Source organism: Coffea arabica, chromosome 11c, assembly GCF_036785885.1.
Source record: "Coffea arabica cultivar ET-39 chromosome 11c, Coffea Arabica ET-39 HiFi, whole genome shotgun sequence".
Taxonomy (NCBI): domain Eukaryota; kingdom Viridiplantae; phylum Streptophyta; class Magnoliopsida; order Gentianales; family Rubiaceae; genus Coffea; species Coffea arabica.
In genome coordinates, this window is record NC_092330.1 from 22298643 (window position 1) to 22324916 (window position 26274).

General features: G+C 44.2%; 20 non-coding genes and 15 pseudogenes across 20 annotated transcripts; all 35 read right to left on the bottom strand.

The window, feature by feature from the left end:
• Positions 1-165: 165 nt before the first annotated feature.
• LOC140017099 (5S ribosomal RNA) lies at positions 166-284 on the bottom strand. Its single transcript, XR_011823414.1, has one exon. It is a non-coding gene; the product is annotated as a 5S ribosomal RNA (ribosomal RNA).
• Positions 285-1211: 927 nt separating this feature from the next.
• LOC140018199 (5S ribosomal RNA) lies at positions 1212-1329 on the bottom strand (annotated as a pseudogene).
• Positions 1330-1740: 411 nt separating this feature from the next.
• On the bottom strand, positions 1741-1859 carry LOC140017100 (5S ribosomal RNA). Its single transcript, XR_011823415.1, has one exon. It is a non-coding gene; the product is annotated as a 5S ribosomal RNA (ribosomal RNA).
• Positions 1860-2786: 927 nt separating this feature from the next.
• LOC140020515 (5S ribosomal RNA) lies at positions 2787-2904 on the bottom strand (annotated as a pseudogene).
• Positions 2905-3315: 411 nt separating this feature from the next.
• On the bottom strand, positions 3316-3434 carry LOC140017101 (5S ribosomal RNA). Its single transcript, XR_011823416.1, has one exon. It is a non-coding gene; the product is annotated as a 5S ribosomal RNA (ribosomal RNA).
• Positions 3435-3846: 412 nt separating this feature from the next.
• On the bottom strand, positions 3847-3965 carry LOC140017102 (5S ribosomal RNA). The gene has a single exon (XR_011823417.1). It is a non-coding gene; the product is annotated as a 5S ribosomal RNA (ribosomal RNA).
• A 927-nt stretch (positions 3966-4892) lies between these two features.
• On the bottom strand, positions 4893-5010 carry LOC140019698 (5S ribosomal RNA; annotated as a pseudogene).
• A 925-nt stretch (positions 5011-5935) lies between these two features.
• LOC140019699 (5S ribosomal RNA) lies at positions 5936-6053 on the bottom strand (annotated as a pseudogene).
• Positions 6054-6974: 921 nt separating this feature from the next.
• Positions 6975-7098, bottom strand: LOC140018524 (5S ribosomal RNA; annotated as a pseudogene).
• A 411-nt stretch (positions 7099-7509) lies between these two features.
• Positions 7510-7628, bottom strand: LOC140017977 (5S ribosomal RNA). Its single transcript, XR_011824282.1, has one exon. It is a non-coding gene; the product is annotated as a 5S ribosomal RNA (ribosomal RNA).
• Positions 7629-8041: 413 nt separating this feature from the next.
• Positions 8042-8160, bottom strand: LOC140017978 (5S ribosomal RNA). Its single transcript, XR_011824283.1, has one exon. It is a non-coding gene; the product is annotated as a 5S ribosomal RNA (ribosomal RNA).
• A 927-nt stretch (positions 8161-9087) lies between these two features.
• On the bottom strand, positions 9088-9205 carry LOC140019700 (5S ribosomal RNA; annotated as a pseudogene).
• Positions 9206-9616: 411 nt separating this feature from the next.
• LOC140017103 (5S ribosomal RNA) lies at positions 9617-9735 on the bottom strand. Its single transcript, XR_011823418.1, has one exon. It is a non-coding gene; the product is annotated as a 5S ribosomal RNA (ribosomal RNA).
• A 411-nt stretch (positions 9736-10146) lies between these two features.
• LOC140017979 (5S ribosomal RNA) lies at positions 10147-10265 on the bottom strand. Its single transcript, XR_011824284.1, has one exon. It is a non-coding gene; the product is annotated as a 5S ribosomal RNA (ribosomal RNA).
• Positions 10266-10678: 413 nt separating this feature from the next.
• LOC140017980 (5S ribosomal RNA) lies at positions 10679-10797 on the bottom strand. Its single transcript, XR_011824285.1, has one exon. It is a non-coding gene; the product is annotated as a 5S ribosomal RNA (ribosomal RNA).
• Positions 10798-11724: 927 nt separating this feature from the next.
• Positions 11725-11842, bottom strand: LOC140019701 (5S ribosomal RNA; annotated as a pseudogene).
• A 411-nt stretch (positions 11843-12253) lies between these two features.
• On the bottom strand, positions 12254-12372 carry LOC140017105 (5S ribosomal RNA). Its single transcript, XR_011823420.1, has one exon. It is a non-coding gene; the product is annotated as a 5S ribosomal RNA (ribosomal RNA).
• Positions 12373-13299: 927 nt separating this feature from the next.
• On the bottom strand, positions 13300-13417 carry LOC140019702 (5S ribosomal RNA; annotated as a pseudogene).
• Positions 13418-14342: 925 nt separating this feature from the next.
• LOC140019703 (5S ribosomal RNA) lies at positions 14343-14460 on the bottom strand (annotated as a pseudogene).
• A 921-nt stretch (positions 14461-15381) lies between these two features.
• On the bottom strand, positions 15382-15505 carry LOC140018525 (5S ribosomal RNA; annotated as a pseudogene).
• A 411-nt stretch (positions 15506-15916) lies between these two features.
• On the bottom strand, positions 15917-16035 carry LOC140017982 (5S ribosomal RNA). The gene has a single exon (XR_011824287.1). It is a non-coding gene; the product is annotated as a 5S ribosomal RNA (ribosomal RNA).
• Positions 16036-16448: 413 nt separating this feature from the next.
• Positions 16449-16567, bottom strand: LOC140017983 (5S ribosomal RNA). Its single transcript, XR_011824288.1, has one exon. It is a non-coding gene; the product is annotated as a 5S ribosomal RNA (ribosomal RNA).
• Positions 16568-17494: 927 nt separating this feature from the next.
• LOC140019704 (5S ribosomal RNA) lies at positions 17495-17612 on the bottom strand (annotated as a pseudogene).
• Positions 17613-18023: 411 nt separating this feature from the next.
• On the bottom strand, positions 18024-18142 carry LOC140017106 (5S ribosomal RNA). The gene has a single exon (XR_011823421.1). It is a non-coding gene; the product is annotated as a 5S ribosomal RNA (ribosomal RNA).
• A 411-nt stretch (positions 18143-18553) lies between these two features.
• On the bottom strand, positions 18554-18672 carry LOC140017984 (5S ribosomal RNA). The gene has a single exon (XR_011824289.1). It is a non-coding gene; the product is annotated as a 5S ribosomal RNA (ribosomal RNA).
• Positions 18673-19085: 413 nt separating this feature from the next.
• LOC140017985 (5S ribosomal RNA) lies at positions 19086-19204 on the bottom strand. The gene has a single exon (XR_011824290.1). It is a non-coding gene; the product is annotated as a 5S ribosomal RNA (ribosomal RNA).
• Positions 19205-19617: 413 nt separating this feature from the next.
• LOC140017986 (5S ribosomal RNA) lies at positions 19618-19736 on the bottom strand. The gene has a single exon (XR_011824291.1). It is a non-coding gene; the product is annotated as a 5S ribosomal RNA (ribosomal RNA).
• Positions 19737-20662: 926 nt separating this feature from the next.
• Positions 20663-20780, bottom strand: LOC140019706 (5S ribosomal RNA; annotated as a pseudogene).
• Positions 20781-21705: 925 nt separating this feature from the next.
• LOC140019707 (5S ribosomal RNA) lies at positions 21706-21823 on the bottom strand (annotated as a pseudogene).
• A 921-nt stretch (positions 21824-22744) lies between these two features.
• Positions 22745-22868, bottom strand: LOC140018526 (5S ribosomal RNA; annotated as a pseudogene).
• A 411-nt stretch (positions 22869-23279) lies between these two features.
• On the bottom strand, positions 23280-23398 carry LOC140017987 (5S ribosomal RNA). Its single transcript, XR_011824292.1, has one exon. It is a non-coding gene; the product is annotated as a 5S ribosomal RNA (ribosomal RNA).
• Positions 23399-23811: 413 nt separating this feature from the next.
• Positions 23812-23930, bottom strand: LOC140017988 (5S ribosomal RNA). Its single transcript, XR_011824293.1, has one exon. It is a non-coding gene; the product is annotated as a 5S ribosomal RNA (ribosomal RNA).
• Positions 23931-24852: 922 nt separating this feature from the next.
• On the bottom strand, positions 24853-24976 carry LOC140019269 (5S ribosomal RNA; annotated as a pseudogene).
• Positions 24977-25387: 411 nt separating this feature from the next.
• Positions 25388-25506, bottom strand: LOC140017107 (5S ribosomal RNA). Its single transcript, XR_011823422.1, has one exon. It is a non-coding gene; the product is annotated as a 5S ribosomal RNA (ribosomal RNA).
• A 411-nt stretch (positions 25507-25917) lies between these two features.
• On the bottom strand, positions 25918-26036 carry LOC140017989 (5S ribosomal RNA). The gene has a single exon (XR_011824294.1). It is a non-coding gene; the product is annotated as a 5S ribosomal RNA (ribosomal RNA).
• Between the last annotated feature and the right edge of the window lie 238 nt (positions 26037-26274).

Genomic DNA, 26274 nt, shown 5'->3' on the forward strand with positions numbered 1-26274 from the left:
ATCCGGGCTTCGATCCAGCCGTACCGTTCCTGACTTGTCTCGCGCCTTCAGATCCGCCTTCATGCTTCGATGAGAAGCAAAATATAAAGCAATCGTTCCGACGGAGCTAAATTACTACAGCATAAAGAACGAAGGGGAAATTTGGATTTCGAAACAAAAAAGGGAGGGGTGCAACACGAGGACTTCCCAGGGGGTCACCCATCCTAGTACTACTCTCGCCCAAGCACGCTTAACTTCGGAGTTCTGATGGGATCCGGTGCATTAGTGCTGGTATGATCGCACCCGCCATGTTCCTTTCGCTTTATTCTTTTAAACTGCCCCGTCCTGTGAAGCAGTGTGGCTTTTCTGGACCCGAATTCATTTTAAGCGTCAATTCAAGAATTTCCCCTCATCCTTTTATTTATTTACTTTTACATTTTTTTCTTGTTGATTTGCACCATTTTTTTTTCCCTCGTCGCGCAACTCTCAATTATCCTGAAATTGATCCTTCACGCTTGCGCTTATACATTTGCGCCGACAACTTTGACCGACGATCCGGGCTTCGATCCAGCCGTACCGTTCCTGACTTGTCTCGCGCCTTCAGATCCGCCTTCATGCTTCGATGAGAAGCAAAATATAAAGCAATCGTTCCGACGGAACTAAATTACTACAGCATAAAGAACGAAGGGGAAATTTGGATTTCGAAACAAAAAAGGGAGGGGTGCAACACGAGGATTTCCCAGGGGGTCACCTAGGGGTGTCAACGGGCGGGGTCCGGGCCGGAATTCATTATTCCGGACCCGGACCCGGATCCGACCCGTTTACCCGACGGGTCTTTTATTCGGTGTTCCGGATCCGGACCCGGCGAGTCTCGGATCCGGGTCGGGTCTACCCGAACAAATTTGCCAAAATTTATAATTTCTAACAAAAAAGAGAAAAAGATATATTTGTTAACAAATTTCTAGCTAATGCAAAGAAAAAACCAAATAAGAAAATAAATCAAATTGATTTTACTCAAATACATCATCCTAATCAAATTATATTGATAATATATATTTTTTATAAATTATTAAATCATTTATATCCGGATCCGGGTCTAATACGGGTCGGAATACTATATTCCGTATCCGACCCGTTTTTTTGTTTGAAAAAACGGATCCGGATCCGGATAACGGAATTAAATCCCTACCCATACCCGCAAAAATTTCAGGGATCCGATCCGGATTCGGGTGTAGACCCGACCCGTTGACAGGCCTAGGGTCACCCATCCTAGTACTACTGTCGCCCAAGCACGCTTAACTTCGGAGTTCTGATGGGATCCGGTGCATTAGTGCTGGTATGATCGAACCCGCCATGTTCCTTTCGCTTTATTCTTTTAAACTGCCACGTCCTGTGAAGCAGTTTGGCTTTTCTGGACCCGAATTCATTCTAAGCGTCAATTCATGAATTTCCTCTCATCCTTTTATTTATTTACTTTTATATTTTTTTCTTGTTGCTTTGCACCTTTTTTTTCCCTCGTCGCACAAGTCTCAATTATCCTGAAATTGATCCTTCACGCTTGCGCTTATACATTTGCGCCGACAACTTTGACCGACGATCCGGGCTTCGATCCAGCCGTACCGTTCCTGACTTGTCTCGCGCCTTCAGATCCGCCTTCATGCTTCGATGAGAAGCAAAATATAAAGCAATCGTTCCGACGGAGCTAAATTACTACAGCATAAAGAACGAAGGGGAAATTTGGATTTCGAAACAAAAAAGGGAGGGGTGCAACACGAGGACTTCCCAGGGGGTCACCCATCCTAGTACTACTCTCGCCCAAGCACGCTTAACTTCGGAGTTCTGATGGGATCCGGTGCATTAGTGCTGGTATGATCGCACCCGACATGTTTCTTTCGCTTTATTCTTTTAAACTGCCCCGTCCTGTGAAGCAGTGTGGCTTTTCTGAACTCGAATTCATTTTAATCGTCAATTCAAGAATTTCTCCTCATCCTTTTATTTATTTACTTTTACATTTTTTTCTTGTTGATTTGCACCATTTTTTTTTCCCTCGTCGCGCAACTCTCAATTATCCTGAAATTGATCCTTCACGCTTGCGCTTATACATTTGCGCCGACAACTTTGACCGACGATCCGGGCTTCGATCCAGCCGTACCGTTCCTGACTTGTCTCGCGCCTTCAGATCCGCCTTCATGCTTCGATGAGAAGCAAAATATAAAGCAATCGTTCCGACGGAACTAAATTACTACAGCATAAAGAACGAAGGGGAAATTTGGATTTCGAAACAAAAAAGGGAGGGGTGCAACACGAGGATTTCCCAGGGGGTCACCTAGGGGTGTCAACGGGCCGGGTCCGGGCCGGAATTCATTATTCCGGACCCGGACCCGGATCCGACCCGTTTACCCGACGGGTCTTTTATTCTGTGTTCCGGATCCGGACCCGGCGAGTCTCGGATCCGGGTCGGGTCTACCCGAACAAATTTGCCAAAATTTATAATTTCTAACAAAAAAGAGAAAAAGATATATTTGTAAACAAATTTCTAGCTAATGCAAAGAAAAAACCAAATAAGAAAATAAATCAAATTGATTTTACTCAAATACATCATCCTAATCAAATTATATTGATAATATATATTTTTTATAAATTATTAAATCATTTATATCCGGATCCGGGTCTAATACGGGTCGGAATACTATATTCCGTATCCGACCCGTTTTTTTGTTTGAAAAAACGGATCCGGATACGGATAACGGAATTAAATCCCTACCCATACCCGCAAAAATTTCAGGGATCCGATCCGGATCCGGGTCTAGACCCGACCCGTTGACCGGCCTAGGGTCACCCATCCTAGTACTACTGTCGCCCAAGCACGCTTAACTTCGAAGTTCTGATGGGATCCGGTGCATTAGTGCTAGTATGATCGCACCCGCCATTTTCCTTTCGCTTTATTCTTTTAAACTGCCACGTCCTGTGAAGCAGTTTGGCTTTTCTGGACCCGAATTCATTCTAAGCGTCAATTCATGAATTTCCTCTCATCCTTTTATTTATTTACTTTTATATTTTTTTCTTGTTGCTTTGCACCTTTTTTTTCACTCGTCGCACAACTCTCAATTATCCTGAAATTGATCCTTCACGCTTGCGCTTATACATTTGCGCCGACAACATTGACCGACGATCCGGGCTTCGATCCAGCCGTACCGTTCCTGACTTGTCTCGCGCCTTCAGATCCGCCTTCATGCTTCGATAAGAAGCAAAATATAAAGCAATCGTTCCGACGGAGCTAAATTACTACAGCATAAAGAACGAAGGGGAAATTTGGATTTCGAAACAAAAAAGGGAGGGGTGCAACACGAGGACTTCCCAGGGGGTCACCCATCCTAGTACTACTCTCGCCCAAGCACGCTTAACTTCGGAGTTCTGATGGGATCCGGTGCATTAGTGCTGGTATGATCGCACCCGCCATGTTACTTTCGCTTTATTCTTTTAAACTGCCCCGTCCTGTGAAGCAGTGTGGCTTTTCTGGACCCGAATTCATTTTAAGCGTCAATTCAAGAATTTCCCCTCATCCTTTTATTTATTTACTTTTACATTTTTTTCTTGTTGATTTGCACCATTTTTTTTCCCTCGTCGCGCAACTCTCAATTATCCTGAAATTGATCCTTCACGCTTGCGCTTATACATTTGCGCCGAAAACTTTGACCGACGATCCGGGCTTCGATCCAGCCGTACCGTTCCTGACTTGTCTCGCGCCTTCAGATCCGCCTTCATGCTTCGATGAGAAGCAAAATATAAAGCAATCGTTCCGACGGAGCTAAATTACTACAGCATAAAGAACGAAGGGGAAATTTGAATTTCGAAACAAAAAAGGGAGGGGTGCAACACGAGGACTTCCCAGGGGGTCACCCATCCTAGTACTACTCTCGCCCAAGCACGCTTAACTTCGGAGTTCTGATGGGATCCGGTGCATTAGTGCTGGTATGATCGCACCCGACATGTTTCTTTCGCTTTATTCTTTTAAACTGCCCCATCCTGTGAAGCAGTGTGGCTTTTCTGGACCCGAATTCATTTTAAGCGTCAATTCAAGAATTTCTCCTCATCCTTTTATTTATTTACTTTTACATTTTTTTCTTGTTGATTTGCACCATTTTTTTTTCCCTCGTCGCGCAACTCTCAATTATCCTTAAATTGATCCTTCACGCTTGCGCTTATACATTTGCGCCGACAACTTTGACCGACGATCCGGGCTTCGATCCAGCCGTACCGTTCCTGACTTGTCTCGCGCCTTCAGATCCGCCTTCATGCTTCGATGAGAAGCAAAATATAAAGCAATCGTTCCGACGGAGCTAAATTACTACAGCATAAAGAACGAAGGGGAAATTTGGATTTCGAAACAAAAAAGGGAGGGGTGCAACACGAGGATTTCCCAGGGGGTCACCTAGGGGTGTCAACGGGCCGGGTCCGGGCCGGAATTCATTATTCCGGACCCGGACCCGGATCCGACCCGTTTACCCGACGGGTCTTTTATTCTGTGTTCCGGATCCGGACCCGGCGAGTCTCGGATCCGGGTCGGGTCTACCCGAACAAATTTGCCAAAATTTATAATTTCTAACAAAAAAGAGAAAAAGATATATTTGTAAACAAATTTCTAGCTAATGCAAAGAAAAAACCAAATAAGAAAATAAATCAAATTGATTTTACTCAAATACATCATCCTAATCAAATTATATTGATAATATATATTTTTTATAAATTATTAAATCATTTATATCCGGATCCGGGTCTAATACGGGTCAGAATACTTTATTCCGTATCCGACCCGTTTTTTTGTTTGAAAAAACGGATCCGGATCCGGATAACGGAATTAAATCCCTACCCATACCCGCAAAAATTCCAGGGATCCGATCCGAATCCGGGTGTAGACCCGACCCGTTGACCGGCCTAGGGTCACCCATCCTAGTACTACTGTCGCCCAAGCACGCTTAACTTCGAAGTTCTGATGGGATCCGGTGCATTAGTGCTGGTATGATCGCACCCGCCATGTTCCTTTCGCTTTATTTTTTTAAACTGCCACGTCCTGTGAAGCAGTTTGGCTTTTCTGGACCCGAATTCATTCTAAGCGTCAATTCATGAATTTCCTCACATCCTTTTATTTATTTACTTTTATATTTTTTTCTTGTTGCTTTGCACCTTTTTTTTCCCTCGTCGCACAACTCTCAATTATCCTGAAATTGATCCTTCACGCTTGCGCTTATACATTTGCGCCGACAACTTTGACCGACGATCCGGGCTTCGATCCAGCCGTACCGTTCCTGACTTGTCTCGCGCCTTCAGATCCGCCTTCATGCTTCGATGAGAAGCAAAATATAAAGCAATCGTTCCGACAGAGCTAAATTACTACAACATAAAGAACGAAGGGAAAATTTGGATTTCGAAACAAAAAAGGGAGGGGTGCAACACGAGGATTTCCCAGGGGGTCACCTAGGGGTGTCAACGGGCCGGGTCCGGGCCGGAATTCATTATTCCGGACCCGGACCCGGATCCGACCCGTTTACCCGACGGGTCTTTTATTCGGTGTTTCGGATCCGGACCCGGCGAGTCTCGGATCCGGGTCGGGTCTACCCGAACAAATTTCCCAAAATTTACAATTTCTAACAAAAAAGAGAAAAAGATATATTTGTAAACAAATTTCTAGCTAATGCAAAGAAAAAACCAAATAAGAAAATAAATCAAATTGATTTTACTCAAATACATCATCCTAATCAAATTATATTGATAATATATATTTTTTTTAAATTATTAAATCATTTATATCCGGATCCGGGTCTAATACGGGTCGGAATACTATATTCCGTATCCGACCCGTTTTTTTGTTTGAAAAAACGGATCCGGATCCGGATAACGGAATTAAATCCCTACCCATACCCGCAAAAATTTCAGGGATCCGATCCGGATCCGGGTGTAGACCCGACCCGTTGACCGGCCTAGGGTCACCCATCCTAGTACTACTGTCGCCCAAGCACGCTTAACTTCGAAGTTCTGATGGGATCCGGTGCATTAGTGCTGGTATGATCGCACCCGCCATGTTCCTTTCGCTTTATTCTTTTAAACTGTCACGTCCTGTGAAGCAGTTTGGCTTTTCTGGACCCGAATTCATTCTAAGCGTCAATTCATGAATTTCCTCTCATCCTCTTCTTTATTTACTTTTACATTTTTTTCTTGTTGATTTGCACCATTTTTTTTTCCCTCGTCGCGCAACTCTCAATTATCCTGAAATTGATCCTTCACGCTTGCGCTTATACATTTGCGCCGACAACTTTGACCGACGATCCGGGCTTCGATCCAGCCGTACCGTTCCTGACTTGTCTCGCGCCTTCAGATCCGCCTTCATGCTTCGATGAGAAGCAAAATATAAAGCAATCGTTCCGACGGAACTAAATTACTACAGCATAAAGAACGAAGGGGAAATTTGGATTTCGAAACAAAAAAGGGAGGGGTGCAACACGAGGATTTCCCAGGGGGTCACCTAGGGGTGTCAACGGGCCGGGTCCGGGCCGGAATTCATTATTCCGGACCCGGACCCGGATCCGACCCGTTTACCCGACGGGTCTTTTATTCGGTGTTCCGGATCCGGACCCGACGAGTCTCGGTTCCGGGTCGGGTCTACCCGAACAAATTTGCCAAAATTTATAATTTCTAACAAAAAAGAGAAAAAGATATATTTGTAAACAAATTTCTAGCTAATGCAAAGAAAAAACCAAATAAGAAAATAAATCAAATTGATTTTACTCAAATACATCATCCTAATCAAATTATATTGATAATATATATTTTTTATAAATTATTAAATCATTTATATCCGGATCCGGGTCTAATACGGGTCGGAATACTATATTCCGTATCCGACCCGTTTTTTTGTTTGAAAAAACGGATCCGGATCCGGATAACGGAATGAAATCCCTACCCTTACCCGTAAAAATTTTAGGGATCCGATCCGGATACGGGTGTAGACCCGACCCGTTGACAGGCCTAGGGTCACCCATCCTAGTACTACTGTCGCCCAAGCACGCTTAACTTCGGAGTTCTGATGGGATCCGGTGCATTAGTGCTGGTATGATCGCACCCGCCATGTTCCTTTCGCTTTATTCTTTTAAACTGCCACGTCCTGTGAAGCAGTTTGGCTTTTCTGGACCCGAATTCATTCTAAGCGTCAATTCATGAATTTCCTCACATCCTTTTATTTATTTACTTTTATATTTTTTTCTTGTTGCTTTGCACCTTTTTTTTCCCTCGTCGCACAACTCTCAATTATCCTGAAATTGATCCTTCACGCTTGCGCTTATACATTTGCGCCGACAACTTTGACCGACGATCCGGGCTTCGATCCAGCCGTACCGTTCCTGACTTGTCTCGCGCCTTCAGATCCGCCTTCATGCTTCGATGAGAAGCAAAATATAAAGCAATCGTTCCGACGGAGCTAAATTACTACAGCATAAAGAACGAAGGGAAAATTTTGATTTTGAAACAAAAAAGGGAGGGGTGCAACAAGAGGACTTCCCAGGGGGTCACCCATCCAAGTACTACTCTCGCCCAAGCACGCTTAACTTCGGAGTTCTGATGGGATCCGGTGCATTAGTGCTGGTATGATCGCACCCGACATGTTTCTTTCGCTTTATTCTTTTAAACTGCCCCGTCCTGTGAAGCAGTGTGGCTTTTCTGGACCCGAATTCATTTTAAGCGTCAATTCAAGAATTTCCCCTCATCCTTTTATTTATTTACTTTTACATTTTTTTCTTGTTGATTTGCACCATTTTTTTTTCCCTCGTCGCGCAACTCTCAATTATCCTGAAATTGATCCTTCACGCTTGCGCTTATACATTTGCGCCGACAACTTTGACCGACGATCCGGGCTTCGATCCAGCCGTACCGTTCCTGACTTGTCTCGCGCCTTCAGATCCGCCTTCATGCTTCGATGAGAAGCAAAATATAAAGCAATCGTTCCGACGGAGCTAAATTACTACAGCATAAAGAACGAAGGGGAAATTTGGATTTCGAAACAAAAAAGGGAGGGGTGCAACAAGAGGACTTCCCAGGGGGTCACCCATCCAAGTACTACTCTCGCCCAAGCACGCTTAACTTCGGAGTTCTGATGGGATCCGGTGCATTAGTGCTGGTATGATCGCACCCGACATGTTTCTTTCGCTTTATTCTTTTAAACTGCCCCGTCCTGTGAAGCAGTGTGGCTTTTCTGGACCCGAATTCATTTTAAGCGTCAATTCAAGAATTTCCCCTCATCCTTTTATTTATTTACTTTTACATTTTTTTCTTGTTGATTTGCACCATTTTTTTTTCCCTCGTCGCGCAACTCTCAATTATCCTGAAATTGATCCTTCACGCTTGCGCTTATACATTTGCGCCGACAACTTTGACCGACGATCCGGGCTTCGATCCAGCCGTACCGTTCCTGACTTGTCTCGCGCCTTCAGATCCGCCTTCATGCTTCGATGAGAAGCAAAATATAAAGCAATCGTTCCGACGGAGCTAAATTACTACAGCATAAAGAACGAAGGGGAAATTTGGATTTCGAAACAAAAAAGGGAGGGGTGCAACACGAGGATTTCCCAGGGGGTCACCTAGGGGTGTCAACGGGCCGGGTCCGGGCCGGAATTCATTATTCCGGACCCGGACCCGGATCCGACCCGTTTACCCGACGGGTCTTTTATTCGGTGTTCCGGATCCGGACCCGGCGAGTCTCGGATCCGGGTCGGGTCTACCCGAACAAATTTGCCAAAATTTATAATTTCTAACAAAAAAGAGAAAAAGATATATTTGTAAACAAATTTCTAGCTAATGCAAAGAAAAAACCAAATAAGAAAATAAATCAAATTGATTTTACTCAAATACATCATCCTAATCAAATTATATTGATAATATATATTTTTTATAAATTATTAAATCATTTATATCCGGATCCGGGTCTAATACGGGTCGGAATACTATATTCCGTATCCGACCCGTTTTTTTGTTTGAAAAAACGGATCCGGATCCGGATAACGGAATTAAATCCCTACCCATACCCGTAAAAATTTCAGGGATCCGATCCGGATCCGGGTGTAGACCCGACCCGTTGACCGGCCTAGGGTCACCCATCCTAGTACTACTGTCGCCCAAGCACGCTTAACTTCGAAGTTCTGATGGGATCCGGTGCATTAGTGCTGGTATGATCGCACCCGCCACGTTCCTTTCGCTTTATTCTTTTAAACTGTCACGTCCTGTGAAGCAGTTTGGCTTTTCTGGACCCGAATTCATTCTAAGCGTCAATTCATGAATTTCCTCTCATCCTTTTATTTATTTACTTTTATATTTTTTTCTTGTTGCTTTGCACCTTTTTTTTCCCTCGTCGCACAACTCTCAATTATCCTGAAATTGATCCTTCACGCTTGCGCTTATAAATTTGCGCCGACAACTTTGACCGACGATCCGGGCTTCGATCCAGCCGTACCGTTCCTGACTTGTCTCGCGCCTTCAGATCCGCCTTCATGCGTCGATGAGAAGCAAAATATAAAGCAATCGTTCCGACGGAGCTAAATTACAACAGCATAAAGAACGAAGGGGAAATTTGGATTTCGAAACAAAAAAGGGAGGGGTGCAACACGAGGACTTCCCAGGGGGTCACCCATCCTAGTACTACTCTCGCCCAAGCACGCTTAACTTCGGAGTTCTGATGGGATCCGGTGCATTAGTGCTGGTATGATCGCACCCGCCATGTTCCTTTCGCTTTATTCTTTTAAACTGCCACGTCCTGTGAAGCAGTTTGGCTTTTCTGGACCCGAATTCATTCTAAGCGTCAATTCATGAATTTCCTCACATCCTTTTATTTATTTACTTTTATATTTTTTTCTTGTTGCTTTGCACCTTTTTTTTCCCTCGTCGCGCAACTCTCAATTATCCTGAAATTGATCCTTCACGCTTGCGCTTATACATTTGCGCCGACAACTTTGACCGACGATCCGGGCTTCGATCCAGCCGTACCGTTCCTGACTTGTCTCGCGCCTTCAGATCCGCCTTCATGCTTCGATGAGAAGCAAAATATAAAGCAATCGTTCCGACGGAGCTAAATTACTACAGCATAAAGAACGAATGGAAAATTTTGATTTCGAAACAAAAAAGGGAGGGGTGCAACAAGAGGACTTCCCAGGGGGTCACCCATCCAAGTACTACTCTCGCCCAAGCACGCTTAACTTCGGAGTTCTGATGGGATCCGGTGCATTAGTGCTGGTATGATCGCACCCGACATGTTTCTTTCGCTTTATTCTTTTAAACTGCCCCGTCCTGTGAAGCAGTGTGGCTTTTCTGGACCCGAATTCATTTTAAGCGTCAATTCAAGAATTTCCCCTCATCCTTTTATTTATTTACTTTTACATTTTTTTCTTGTTGATTTGCACCATTTTTTTTTCCCTCGTCGCGCAACTCTCAATTATCCTGAAATTGATCCTTCACGCTTGCGCTTATACATTTGCGCCGACAACTTTGACCGACGATCCGGGCTTCGATCCAGCCGTACCGTTCCTGACTTGTCTCGCGCCTTCAGATCCGCCTTCATGCTTCGATGAGAAGCAAAATATAAAGCAATCGTTCCGACGGAGCTAAATTACTACAGCATAAAGAACGAAGGGGAAATTTGGATTTCGAAACAAAAAAGGGAGGGGTGCAACAAGAGGACTTCCCAGGGGGTCACCCATCCAAGTACTACTCTCGCCCAAGCACGCTTAACTTCGGAGTTCTGATGGGATCCGGTGCATTAGTGCTGGTATGATCGCACCCGACATGTTTCTTTCGCTTTATTCTTTTAAACTGCCCCGTCCTGTGAAGCAGTGTGGCTTTTCTGGACCCGAATTCATTTTAAGCGTCAATTCAAGAATTTCCCCTCATCCTTTTATTTATTTACTTTTACATTTTTTTCTTGTTGATTTGCACCATTTTTTTTTCCCTCGTCGCGCAACTCTCAATTATCCTGAAATTGATCCTTCACGCTTGCGCTTATACATTTGCGCCGACAACTTTGACCGACGATCCGGGCTTCGATCCAGCCGTACCGTTCCTGACTTGTCTCGCGCCTTCAGATCCGCCTTCATGCTTCGATGAGAAGCAAAATATAAAGCAATCGTTCCGACGGAGCTAAATTACTACAGCATAAAGAACGAAGGGGAAATTTGGATTTCGAAACAAAAAAGGGAGGGGTGCAACACGAGGATTTCCCAGGGGGTCACCTAGGGGTGTCAACGGGCCGGGTCCGGGCCGGAATTCATTATTCCGGACCCGGACCCGGATCCGACCCGTTTACCCGACGGGTCTTTTATTCGGTGTTCCGGATCCGGACCCGGCGAGTCTCGGATCCGGGTCGGGTCTACCCGAACAAATTTGCCAAAATTTATAATTTCTAACAAAAAAGAGAAAAAGATATATTTGTAAACAAATTTCTAGCTAATGCAAAGAAAAAACCAAATAAGAAAATAAATCAAATTGATTTTACTCAAATACATCATCCTAATCAAATTATATTGATAATATATATTTTTTATAAATTATTAAATCATTTATATCCGGATCCGGGTCTAATACGGGTCGGAATACTATATTCCGTATCCGACCCGTTTTTTTGTTTGAAAAAACGGATCCGGATCCGGATAACGGAATTAAATCCCTACCCATACCCGTAAAAATTTCAGGGATCCGATCCGGATCCGGGTGTAGACCCGACCCGTTGACCGGCCTAGGGTCACCCATCCTAGTACTACTGTCGCCCAAGCACGCTTAACTTCGAAGTTCTGATGGGATCCGGTGCATTAGTGCTGGTATGATCGCACCCGCCACGTTCCTTTCGCTTTATTCTTTTAAACTGTCACGTCCTGTGAAGCAGTTTGGCTTTTCTGGACCCGAATTCATTCTAAGCGTCAATTCATGAATTTCCTCTCATCCTTTTATTTATTTACTTTTATATTTTTTTCTTGTTGCTTTGCACCTTTTTTTTCCCTCGTCGCACAACTCTCAATTATCCTGAAATTGATCCTTCACGCTTGCGCTTATAAATTTGCGCCGACAACTTTGACCGACGATCCGGGCTTCGATCCAGCCGTACCGTTCCTGACTTGTCTCGCGCCTTCAGATCCGCCTTCATGCGTCGATGAGAAGCAAAATATAAAGCAATCGTTCCGACGGAGCTAAATTACAACAGCATAAAGAACGAAGGGGAAATTTGGATTTCGAAACAAAAAAGGGAGGGGTGCAACACGAGGACTTCCCAGGGGGTCACCCATCCTAGTACTACTCTCGCCCAAGCACGCTTAACTTCGGAGTTCTGATGGGATCCGGTGCATTAGTGCTGGTATGATCGCACCCGACATGTTTCTTTCGCTTTATTCTTTTAAACTGCCCCATCCTGTGAAGCAGTGTGGCTTTTCTGGACCCGAATTCATTTTAAGCGTCAATTCAAGAATTTCTCCTCATCCTTTTATTTATTTACTTTTACATTTTTTTCTTGTTGATTTGCACCATTTTTTTTTCCCTCGTCGCGCAACTCTCAATTATCCTTAAATTGATCCTTCACGCTTGCGCTTATACATTTGCGCCGACAACTTTGACCGACGATCCGGGCTTCGATCCAGCCGTACCGTTCCTGACTTGTCTCGCGCCTTCAGATCCGCCTTCATGCTTCGATGAGAAGCAAAATATAAAGCAATCGTTCCGACGGAGCTAAATTACTACAGCATAAAGAACGAAGGGGAAATTTGGATTTCGAAACAAAAAAGGGAGGGGTGCAACACGAGGATTTCCCAGGGGGTCACCTAGGGGTGTCAACGGGCCGGGTCCGGGCCGGAATTCATTATTCCGGACCCGGACCCGGATCCGACCCGTTTACCCGACGGGTCTTTTATTCTGTGTTCCGGATCCGGACCCGGCGAGTCTCGGATCCGGGTCGGGTCTACCCGAACAAATTTGCCAAAATTTATAATTTCTAACAAAAAAGAGAAAAAGATATATTTGTAAACAAATTTCTAGCTAATGCAAAGAAAAAACCAAATAAGAAAATAAATCAAATTGATTTTACTCAAATACATCATCCTAATCAAATTATATTGATAATATATATTTTTTATAAATTATTAAATCATTTATATCCGGATCCGGGTCTAATACGGGTCAGAATACTTTATTCCGTATCCGACCCGTTTTTTTGTTTGAAAAAACGGATCCGGATCCGGATAACGGAATTAAATCCCTACCCATACCCGCAAAAATTCCAGGGATCCGATCCGAATCCGGGTGTAGACCCGACCCGTTGACCGGCCTAGGGTCACCCATCCTAGTACTACTGTCGCCCAAGCACGCTTAACTTCGAAGTTCTGATGGGATCCGGTGCATTAGTGCTGGTATGATCGCACCCGCCATGTTCCTTTCGCTTTATTTTTTTAAACTGCCACGTCCTGTGAAGCAGTTTGGCTTTTCTGGACCCGAATTCATTCTAAGCGTCAATTCATGAATTTCCTCACATCCTTTTATTTATTTACTTTTATATTTTTTTCTTGTTGCTTTGCACCTTTTTTTTCCCTCGTCGCACAACTCTCAATTATCCTGAAATTGATCCTTCACGCTTGCGCTTATACATTTGCGCCGACAACTTTGACCGACGATCCGGGCTTCGATCCAGCCGTACCGTTCCTGACTTGTCTCGCGCCTTCAGATCCGCCTTCATGCTTCGATGAGAAGCAAAATATAAAGCAATCGTTCCGACAGAGCTAAATTACTACAACATAAAGAACGAAGGGAAAATTTGGATTTCGAAACAAAAAAGGGAGGGGTGCAACACGAGGATTTCCCAGGGGGTCACCTAGGGGTGTCAACGGGCCGGGTCCGGGCCGGAATTCATTATTCCGGACCCGGACCCGGATCCGACCCGTTTACCCGACGGGTCTTTTATTCGGTGTTTCGGATCCGGACCCGGCGAGTCTCGGATCCGGGTCGGGTCTACCCGAACAAATTTCCCAAAATTTACAATTTCTAACAAAAAAGAGAAAAAGATATATTTGTAAACAAATTTCTAGCTAATGCAAAGAAAAAACCAAATAAGAAAATAAATCAAATTGATTTTACTCAAATACATCATCCTAATCAAATTATATTGATAATATATATTTTTTTTAAATTATTAAATCATTTATATCCGGATCCGGGTCTAATACGGGTCGGAATACTATATTCCGTATCCGACCCGTTTTTTTGTTTGAAAAAACGGATCCGGATCCGGATAACGGAATTAAATCCCTACCCATACCCGCAAAAATTTCAGGGATCCGATCCGGATCCGGGTGTAGACCCGACCCGTTGACCGGCCTAGGGTCACCCATCCTAGTACTACTGTCGCCCAAGCACGCTTAACTTCGAAGTTCTGATGGGATCCGGTGCATTAGTGCTGGTATGATCGCACCCGCCATGTTCCTTTCGCTTTATTCTTTTAAACTGTCACGTCCTGTGAAGCAGTTTGGCTTTTCTGGACCCGAATTCATTCTAAGCGTCAATTCATGAATTTCCTCTCATCCTCTTCTTTATTTACTTTTACATTTTTTTCTTGTTGATTTGCACCATTTTTTTTTCCCTCGTCGCGCAACTCTCAATTATCCTGAAATTGATCCTTCACGCTTGCGCTTATACATTTGCGCCGACAACTTTGACCGACGATCCGGGCTTCGATCCAGCCGTACCGTTCCTGACTTGTCTCGCGCCTTCAGATCCGCCTTCATGCTTCGATGAGAAGCAAAATATAAAGCAATCGTTCCGACGGAACTAAATTACTACAGCATAAAGAACGAAGGGGAAATTTGGATTTCGAAACAAAAAAGGGAGGGGTGCAACACGAGGATTTCCCAGGGGGTCACCTAGGGGTGTCAACGGGCCGGGTCCGGGCCGGAATTCATTATTCCGGACCCGGACCCGGATCCGACCCGTTTACCCGACGGGTCTTTTATTCGGTGTTCCGGATCCGGACCCGACGAGTCTCGGTTCCGGGTCGGGTCTACCCGAACAAATTTGCCAAAATTTATAATTTCTAACAAAAAAGAGAAAAAGATATATTTGTAAACAAATTTCTAGCTAATGCAAAGAAAAAACCAAATAAGAAAATAAATCAAATTGATTTTACTCAAATACATCATCCTAATCAAATTATATTGATAATATATATTTTTTATAAATTATTAAATCATTTATATCCGGATCCGGGTCTAATACGGGTCGGAATACTATATTCCGTATCCGACCCGTTTTTTTGTTTGAAAAAACGGATCCGGATCCGGATAACGGAATGAAATCCCTACCCTTACCCGCAAAAATTTTAGGGATCCGATCCGGATACGGGTGTAGACCCGACCCGTTGACAGGCCTAGGGTCACCCATCCTAGTACTACTGTCGCCCAAGCACGCTTAACTTCGGAGTTCTGATGGGATCCGGTGCATTAGTGCTGGTATGATCGCACCCGCCATGTTCCTTTCGCTTTATTCTTTTAAACTGCCACGTCCTGTGAAGCAGTTTGGCTTTTCTGGACCCGAATTCATTCTAAGCGTCAATTCATGAATTTCCTCACATCCTTTTATTTATTTACTTTTATATTTTTTTCTTGTTGCTTTGCACCTTTTTTTTCCCTCGTCGCACAACTCTCAATTATCCTGAAATTGATCCTTCACGCTTGCGCTTATACATTTGCGCCGACAACTTTGACCGACGATCCGGGCTTCGATCCAGCCGTACCGTTCCTGACTTGTCTCGCGCCTTCAGATCCGCCTTCATGCTTCGATGAGAAGCAAAATATAAAGCAATCGTTCCGACGGAGCTAAATTACTACAGCATAAAGAACGAAGGGAAAATTTTGATTTTGAAACAAAAAAGGGAGGGGTGCAACAAGAGGACTTCCCAGGGGGTCACCCATCCAAGTACTACTCTCGCCCAAGCACGCTTAACTTCGGAGTTCTGATGGGATCCGGTGCATTAGTGCTGGTATGATCGCACCCGACATGTTTCTTTCGCTTTATTCTTTTAAACTGCCCCGTCCTGTGAAGCAGTGTGGCTTTTCTGGACCCGAATTCATTTTAAGCGTCAATTCAAGAATTTCCCCTCATCCTTTTATTTATTTACTTTTACATTTTTTTCTTGTTGATTTGCACCATTTTTTTTTCCCTCGTCGCGCAACTCTCAATTATCCTGAAATTGATCCTTCACGCTTGCGCTTATACATTTGCGCCGACAACTTTGACCGACGATCCGGGCTTCGATCCAGCCGTACCGTTCCTGACTTGTCTCGCGCCTTCAGATCCGCCTTCATGCTTCGATGAGAAGCAAAATATAAAGCAATCGTTCCGACGGAGCTAAATTACTACAGCATAAAGAACGAAGGGGAAATTTGGATTTCGAAACAAAAAAGGGAGGGGTGCAACAAGAGGACTTCCCAGGGGGTCACCCATCCAAGTACTACTCTCGCCCAAGCACGCTTAACTTCGGAGTTCTGATGGGATCCGGTGCATTAGTGCTGGTATGATCGCACCCGACATGTTTCTTTCGCTTTATTCTTTTAAACTGCCCCGTCCTGTGAAGCAGTGTGGCTTTTCTGGACCCGAATTCATTTTAAGCGTCAATTCAAGAATTTCCCCTCATCCTTTTATTTATTTACTTTTACATTTTTTTCTTGTTGATTTGCACCATTTTTTTTTCCCTCGTCGCGCAACTCTCAATTATCCTGAAATTGATCCTTCACGCTTGCGCTTATACATTTGCGCCGACAACTTTGACCGACGATCCGGGCTTCGATCCAGCCGTACCGTTCCTGACTTGTCTCGCGCCTTCAGATCCGCCTTCATGCTTCGATGAGAAGCAAAATATAAAGCAATCGTTCCGACGGAGCTAAATTACTACAGCATAAAGAACGAAGGGGAAATTTGGATTTCGAAACAAAAAAGGGAGGGGTGCAACACGAGGATTTCCCAGGGGGTCACCTAGGGGTGTCAACGGGCCGGGTCCGGGCCGGAATTCATTATTCCGGACCCGGACCCGGATCCGACCCGTTTACCCGACGGGTCTTTTATTCGGTGTTCCGGATCCGGACCCGGCGAGTCTCGGATCCGGGTCGGGTCTACCCGAACAAATTTGCCAAAATTTATAATTTCTAACAAAAAAGAGAAAAAGATATATTTGTAAACAAATTTCTAGCTAATGCAAAGAAAAAACCAAATAAGAAAATAAATCAAATTGATTTTACTCAAATACATCATCCTAATCAAATTATATTGATAATATATATTTTTTATAAATTATTAAATCATTTATATCCGGATCCGGGTCTAATACGGGTCGGAATACTATATTCCGTATCCGACCCGTTTTTTTGTTTGAAAAAACGGATCCGGATCCGGATAACGGAATTAAATCCCTACCCATACCCGTAAAAATTTCAGGGATCCGATCCGGATCCGGGTGTAGACCCGACCCGTTGACCGGCCTAGGGTCACCCATCCTAGTACTACTGTCGCCCAAGCACGCTTAACTTCGAAGTTCTGATGGGATCCGGTGCATTAGTGCTGGTATGATCGCACCCGCCACGTTCCTTTCGCTTTATTCTTTTAAACTGTCACGTCCTGTGAAGCAGTTTGGCTTTTCTGGACCCGAATTCATTCTAAGCGTCAATTCATGAATTTCCTCTCATCCTTTTATTTATTTACTTTTATATTTTTTTCTTGTTGCTTTGCACCTTTTTTTTCCCTCGTCGCACAACTCTCAATTATCCTGAAATTGATCCTTCACGCTTGCGCTTATAAATTTGCGCCGACAACTTTGACCGACGATCCGGGCTTCGATCCAGCCGTACCGTTCCTGACTTGTCTCGCGCCTTCAGATCCGCCTTCATGCGTCGATGAGAAGCAAAATATAAAGCAATCGTTCCGACGGAGCTAAATTACAACAGCATAAAGAACGAAGGGGAAATTTGGATTTCGAAACAAAAAAGGGAGGGGTGCAACACGAGGACTTCCCAGGGGGTCACCCATCCTAGTACTACTCTCGCCCAAGCACGCTTAACTTCGGAGTTCTGATGGGATCCGGTGCATTAGTGCTGGTATGATCGCACCCGCCATGTTCCTTTCGCTTTATTCTTTTAAACTGCCACGTCCTGTGAAGCAGTTTGGCTTTTCTGGACCCGAATTCATTCTAAGCGTCAATTCATGAATTTCCTCACATCCTTTTATTTATTTACTTTTATATTTTTTTCTTGTTGCTTTGCACCTTTTTTTTCCCTCGTCGCGCAACTCTCAATTATCCTGAAATTGATCCTTCACGCTTGCGCTTATACATTTGCGCCGACAACTTTGACCGACGATCCGGGCTTCGATCCAGCCGTACCGTTCCTGACTTGTCTCGCGCCTTCAGATCCGCCTTCATGCTTCGATGAGAAGCAAAATATAAAGCAATCGTTCCGACGGAGCTAAATTACTACAGCATAAAGAACGAATGGAAAATTTTGATTTCGAAACAAAAAAGGGAGGGGTGCAACAAGAGGACTTCCCAGGGGGTCACCCATCCAAGTACTACTCTCGCCCAAGCACGCTTAACTTCGGAGTTCTGATGGGATCCGGTGCATTAGTGCTGGTATGATCGCACCCGACATGTTTCTTTCGCTTTATTCTTTTAAACTGCCCCGTCCTGTGAAGCAGTGTGGCTTTTCTGGACCCGAATTCATTTTAAGCGTCAATTCAAGAATTTCCCCTCATCCTTTTATTTATTTACTTTTACATTTTTTTCTTGTTGATTTGCACCATTTTTTTTTCCCTCGTCGCGCAACTCTCAATTATCCTGAAATTGATCCTTCACGCTTGCGCTTATACATTTGCGCCGACAACTTTGACCGACGATCCGGGCTTCGATCCAGCCGTACCGTTCCTGACTTGTCTCGCGCCTTCAGATCCGCCTTCATGCTTCGATGAGAAGCAAAATATAAAGCAATCGTTCCGACGGAGCTAAATTACTACAGCATAAAGAACGAAGGGGAAATTTGGATTTCGAAACAAAAAAGGGAGGGGTGCAACAAGAGGACTTCCCAGGGGGTCACCCATCCAAGTACTACTCTCGCCCAAGCACGCTTAACTTCGGAGTTCTGATGGGATCCGGTGCATTAGTGCTGGTATGATCGCACCCGACATGTTTCTTTCGCTTTATTCTTTTAAACTGCCCCGTCCTGTGAAGCAGTGTGGCTTTTCTGGACCCGAATTCATTTTAAGCGTCAATTCAAGAATTTCCCCTCATCCTTTTATTTATTTACTTTTACATTTTTTTCTTGTTGATTTGCACCATTTTTTTTTCCCTCGTCGCGCAACTCTCAATTATCCTGAAATTGATCCTTCACGCTTGCGCTTATACATTTGCGCCGACAACTTTGACCGACGATCCGGGCTTCGATCCAGCCGTACCGTTCCTGACTTGTCTCGCGCCTTCAGATCCGCCTTCATGCTTCGATGAGAAGCAAAATATAAAGCAATCGTTCCGACGGAGCTAAATTACTACAGCATAAAGAACGAAGGGGAAATTTGGATTTCGAAACAAAAAAGGGAGGGGTGCAACAAGAGGACTTCCCAGGGGGTCACCCATCCAAGTACTACTCTCGCCCAAGCACGCTTAACTTCGGAGTTCTGATGGGATCCGGTGCATTAGTGCTGGTATGATCGCACCCGACATGTTTCTTTCGCTTTATTCTTTTAAACTGCCCCGTCCTGTGAAGCAGTGTGGCTTTTCTGGACCCGAATTCATTTTAAGCGTCAATTCAAGAATTTCCCCTCATCCTTTTATTTATTTACTTTTACATTTTTTTCTTGTTGATTTGCACCATTTTTTTTCCCTCGTCGCGCAACTCTCAATTATCCTGAAATTGATCCTTCACGCTTGCGCTTATACATTTGCGCCGACAACTTTGACCGACGATCCGGGCTTCGATCCAGCCGTACCGTTCCTGACTTGTCTCGCGCCTTCAGATCCGCCTTCATGCTTCGATGAGAAGCAAAATATAAAGCAATCGTTCCGACGGAGCTAAATTACTACAGCATAAAGAACGAAGGGGAAATTTGGATTTCGAAACAAAAAAGGGAGGGGTGCAACACGAGGATTTCCCAGGGGGTCACCTAGGGGTGTCAACGGGCCGGGTCCGGGCCGGAATTCATTATTCCGGACCCGGACCCGGATCCGACCCGTTTACCCGACGGGTCTTTTATTCTGTGTTCCGGATCCGGACCCGGCGAGTCTCGGATCCGGGTCGGGTCTACCCGAACAAATTTGCCAAAATTTATAATTTCTAACAAAAAAGAGAAAAAGATATATTTGTAAACAAATTTCTAGCTAATGCAAAGAAAAAACCAAATAAGAAAATAAATCAAATTGATTTTACTCAAATACATCATCCTAATCAAATTATATTGATAATATATATTTTTTATAAATTATTAAATCATTTATATCCGGATCCGGGTCTAATACGGGTCAGAATACTTTATTCCGTATCCGACCCGTTTTTTTGTTTGAAAAAACGGATCCGGATCCGGATAACGGAATTAAATCCCTACCCATACCCGCAAAAATTCCAGGGATCCGATCCGAATCCGGGTGTAGACCCGACCCGTTGACCGGCCTAGGGTCACCCATCCTAGTACTACTGTCGCCCAAGCACGCTTAACTTCGAAGTTCTGATGGGATCCGGTGCATTAGTGCTGGTATGATCGCACCCGCCATGTTCCTTTCGCTTTATTTTTTTAAACTGCCACGTCCTGTGAAGCAGTTTGGCTTTTCTGGACCCGAATTCATTCTAAGCGTCAATTCATGAATTTCCTCACATCCTTTTATTTATTTACTTTTATATTTTTTTCTTGTTGCTTTGCACCTTTTTTTTCCCTCGTCGCACAACTCTCAATTATCCTGAAATTGATCCTTCACGCTTGCGCTTATACATTTGCGCCGACAACTTTGACCGACGATCCGGGCTTCGATCCAGCCGTACCGTTCCTGACTTGTCTCGCGCCTTCAGATCCGCCTTCATGCTTCGATGAGAAGCAAAATATAAAGCAATCGTTCCGACAGAGCTAAATTACTACAACATAAAGAACGAAGGGAAAATTTGGATTTCGAAACAAAAAAGGGAGGGGTGCAACACGAGGATTTCCCAGGGGGTCACCTAGGGGTGTCAACGGGCCGGGTCCGGGCCGGAATTCATTATTCCGGACCCGGACCCGGATCCGACCCGTTTACCCGACGGGTCTTTTATTCGGTGTTTCGGATCCGGACCCGGCGAGTCTCGGATCCGGGTCGGGTCTACCCGAACAAATTTCCCAAAATTTACAATTTCTAACAAAAAAGAGAAAAAGATATATTTGTAAACAAATTTCTAGCTAATGCAAAGAAAAAACCAAATAAGAAAATAAATCAAATTGATTTTACTCAAATACATCATCCTAATCAAATTATATTGATAATATATATTTTTTTTAAATTATTAAATCATTTATATCCGGATCCGGGTCTAATACGGGTCGGAATACTATATTCCGTATCCGACCCGTTTTTTTGTTTGAAAAAACGGATCCGGATCCGGATAACGGAATTAAATCCCTACCCATACCCGCAAAAATTTCAGGGATCCGATCCGGATCCGGGTGTAGACCCGACCCGTTGACCGGCCTAGGGTCACCCATCCTAGTACTACTGTCGCCCAAGCACGCTTAACTTCGAAGTTCTGATGGGATCCGGTGCATTAGTGCTGGTATGATCGCACCCGCCATGTTCCTTTCGCTTTATTCTTTTAAACTGTCACGTCCTGTGAAGCAGTTTGGCTTTTCTGGACCCGAATTCATTCTAAGCGTCAATTCATGAATTTCCTCTCATCCTCTTCTTTATTTACTTTTACATTTTTTTCTTGTTGATTTGCACCATTTTTTTTTCCCTCGTCGCGCAACTCTCAATTATCCTGAAATTGATCCTTCACGCTTGCGCTTATACATTTGCGCCGACAACTTTGACCGACGATCCGGGCTTCGATCCAGCCGTACCGTTCCTGACTTGTCTCGCGCCTTCAGATCCGCCTTCATGCTTCGATGAGAAGCAAAATATAAAGCAATCGTTCCGACGGAACTAAATTACTACAGCATAAAGAACGAAGGGGAAATTTGGATTTCGAAACAAAAAAGGGAGGGGTGCAACACGAGGATTTCCCAGGGGGTCACCTAGGGGTGTCAACGGGCCGGGTCCGGGCCGGAATTCATTATTCCGGACCCGGACCCGGATCCGACCCGTTTACCCGACGGGTCTTTTATTCGGTGTTCCGGATCCGGACCCGACGAGTCTCGGTTCCGGGTCGGGTCTACCCGAACAAATTTGCCAAAATTTATAATTTCTAACAAAAAAGAGAAAAAGATATATTTGTAAACAAATTTCTAGCTAATGCAAAGAAAAAACCAAATAAGAAAATAAATCAAATTGATTTTACTCAAATACATCATCCTAATCAAATTATATTGATAATATATATTTTTTATAAATTATTAAATCATTTATATCCGGATCCGGGTCTAATACGGGTCGGAATACTATATTCCGTATCCGACCCGTTTTTTTGTTTGAAAAAACGGATCCGGATCCGGATAACGGAATGAAATCCCTACCCTTACCCGCAAAAATTTTAGGGATCCGATCCGGATACGGGTGTAGACCCGACCCGTTGACAGGCCTAGGGTCACCCATCCTAGTACTACTGTCGCCCAAGCACGCTTAACTTCGGAGTTCTGATGGGATCCGGTGCATTAGTGCTGGTATGATCGCACCCGCCATGTTCCTTTCGCTTTATTCTTTTAAACTGCCACGTCCTGTGAAGCAGTTTGGCTTTTCTGGACCCGAATTCATTCTAAGCGTCAATTCATGAATTTCCTCACATCCTTTTATTTATTTACTTTTATATTTTTTTCTTGTTGCTTTGCACCTTTTTTTTCCCTCGTCGCACAACTCTCAATTATCCTGAAATTGATCCTTCACGCTTGCGCTTATACATTTGCGCCGACAACTTTGACCGACGATCCGGGCTTCGATCCAGCCGTACCGTTCCTGACTTGTCTCGCGCCTTCAGATCCGCCTTCATGCTTCGATGAGAAGCAAAATATAAAGCAATCGTTCCGACGGAGCTAAATTACTACAGCATAAAGAACGAAGGGAAAATTTTGATTTTGAAACAAAAAAGGGAGGGGTGCAACAAGAGGACTTCCCAGGGGGTCACCCATCCAAGTACTACTCTCGCCCAAGCACGCTTAACTTCGGAGTTCTGATGGGATCCGGTGCATTAGTGCTGGTATGATCGCACCCGACATGTTTCTTTCGCTTTATTCTTTTAAACTGCCCCGTCCTGTGAAGCAGTGTGGCTTTTCTGGACCCGAATTCATTTTAAGCGTCAATTCAAGAATTTCCCCTCATCCTTTTATTTATTTACTTTTACATTTTTTTCTTGTTGATTTGCACCATTTTTTTTTCCCTCGTCGCGCAACTCTCAATTATCCTGAAATTGATCCTTCACGCTTGCGCTTATACATTTGCGCCGACAACTTTGACCGACGATCCGGGCTTCGATCCAGCCGTACCGTTCCTGACTTGTCTCGCGCCTTCAGATCCGCCTTCATGCTTCGATGAGAAGCAAAATATAAAGCAATCGTTCCGACGGAGCTAAATTACTACAGCATAAAGAACGAAGGGGAAATTTGGATTTCGAAACAAAAAAGGGAGGGGTGCAACAAGAGGACTTCCCAGGGGGTCACCCATCCAAGTACTACTCTCGCCCAAGCACGCTTAACTTCGGAGTTCTGATGGGATCCGGTGCATTAGTGCTGGTATGATCGCACCCGACATGTTTCTTTCGCTTTATTCTTTTAAACTGCCCCGTCCTGTGAAGCAGTGTGGCTTTTCTGGACCCGAATTCATTTTAAGCGTCAATTCAAGAATTTCCCCTCATCCTTTTATTTATTTACTTTTACATTTTTTTCTTGTTGATTTGCACCATTTTTTTTTCCCTCGTCGCGCAACTCTCAATTATCCTGAAATTGATCCTTCACGCTTGCGCTTATACATTTGCGCCGACAACTTTGACCGACGATCCGGGCTTCGATCCAGCCGTACCGTTCCTGACTTGTCTCGCGCCTTCAGATCCGCCTTCATGCTTCGATGAGAAGCAAAATATAAAGCAATCGTTCCGACGGAGCTAAATTACTACAGCATAAAGAACGAAGGGGAAATTTGGATTTCGAAACAAAAAAGGGAGGGGTGCAACACGAGGATTTCCCAGGGGGTCACCTAGGGGTGTCAACGGGCCGGGTCCGGGCCGGAATTCATTATTCCGGACCCGGACCCGGATCCGACCCGTTTACCCGACGGGTCTTTTATTCGGTGTTCCGGATCCGGACCCGGCGAGTCTCGGATCCGGGTCGGGTCTACCCGAACAAATTTGCCAAAATTTATAATTTCTAACAAAAAAGAGAAAAAGATATATTTGTAAACAAATTTCTAGCTAATGCAAAGAAAAAACCAAATAAGAAAATAAATCAAATTGATTTTACTCAAATACATCATCCTAATCAAATTATATTGATAATATATATTTTTTATAAATTATTAAATCATTTATATCCGGATCCGGGTCTAATACGGGTCGGAATACTATATTCCGTATCCGACCCGTTTTTTTGTTTGAAAAAACGGATCCGGATCCGGATAACGGAATTAAATCCCTACCCATACCCGTAAAAATTTCAGGGATCCGATCCGGATCCGGGGTGTAGACCCGACCCGTTGACCGGCCTAGGGTCACCCATCCTAGTACTACTGTCGCCCAAGCACGCTTAACTTCGAAGTTCTGATGGGATCCGGTGCATTAGTGCTGGTATGATCGCACCCGCCACGTTCCTTTCGCTTTATTCTTTTAAACTGTCACGTCCTGTGAAGCAGTTTGGCTTTTCTGGACCCGAATTCATTCTAAGCGTCAATTCATGAATTTCCTCTCATCCTTTTATTTATTTACTTTTATATTTTTTTCTTGTTGCTTTGCACCTTTTTTTTCCCTCGTCGCACAACTCTCAATTATCCTGAAATTGATCCTTCACGCTTGCGCTTATAAATTTGCGCCGACAACTTTGACCGACGATCCGGGCTTCGATCCAGCCGTACCGTTCCTGACTTGTCTCGCGCCTTCAGATCCGCCTTCATGCGTCGATGAGAAGCAAAATATAAAGCAATCGTTCCGACGGAGCTAAATTACAACAGCATAAAGAACGAAGGGGAAATTTGGATTTCGAAACAAAAAAGGGAGGGGTGCAACACGAGGACTTCCCAGGGGGTCACCCATCCTAGTACTACTCTCGCCCAAGCACGCTTAACTTCGGAGTTCTGATGGGATCCGGTGCATTAGTGCTGGTATGATCGCACCCGCCATGTTCCTTTCGCTTTATTCTTTTAAACTGCCACGTCCTGTGAAGCAGTTTGGCTTTTCTGGACCCGAATTCATTCTAAGCGTCAATTCATGAATTTCCTCACATCCTTTTATTTATTTACTTTTATATTTTTTTCTTGTTGCTTTGCACCTTTTTTTTCCCTCGTCGCGCAACTCTCAATTATCCTGAAATTGATCCTTCACGCTTGCGCTTATACATTTGCGCCGACAACTTTGACCGACGATCCGGGCTTCGATCCAGCCGTACCGTTCCTGACTTGTCTCGCGCCTTCAGATCCGCCTTCATGCTTCGATGAGAAGCAAAATATAAAGCAATCGTTCCGACGGAGCTAAATTACTACAGCATAAAGAACGAAGGGAAAATTTTGATTTCGAAACAAAAAAGGGAGGGGTGCAACAAGAGGACTTCCCAGGGGGTCACCCATCCAAGTACTACTCTCGCCCAAGCACGCTTAACTTCGGAGTTCTGATGGGATCCGGTGCATTAGTGCTGGTATGATCGCACCCGACATGTTTCTTTCGCTTTATTCTTTTAAACTGCCCCGTCCTGTGAAGCAGTGTGGCTTTTCTGGACCCGAATTCATTTTAAGCGTCAATTCAAGAATTTCCCCTCATCCTTTTATTTATTTACTTTTACATTTTTTTCTTGTTGATTTGCACCATTTTTTTTTCCCTCGTCGCGCAACTCTCAATTATCCTGAAATTGATCCTTCACGCTTGCGCTTATACATTTGCGCCGACAACT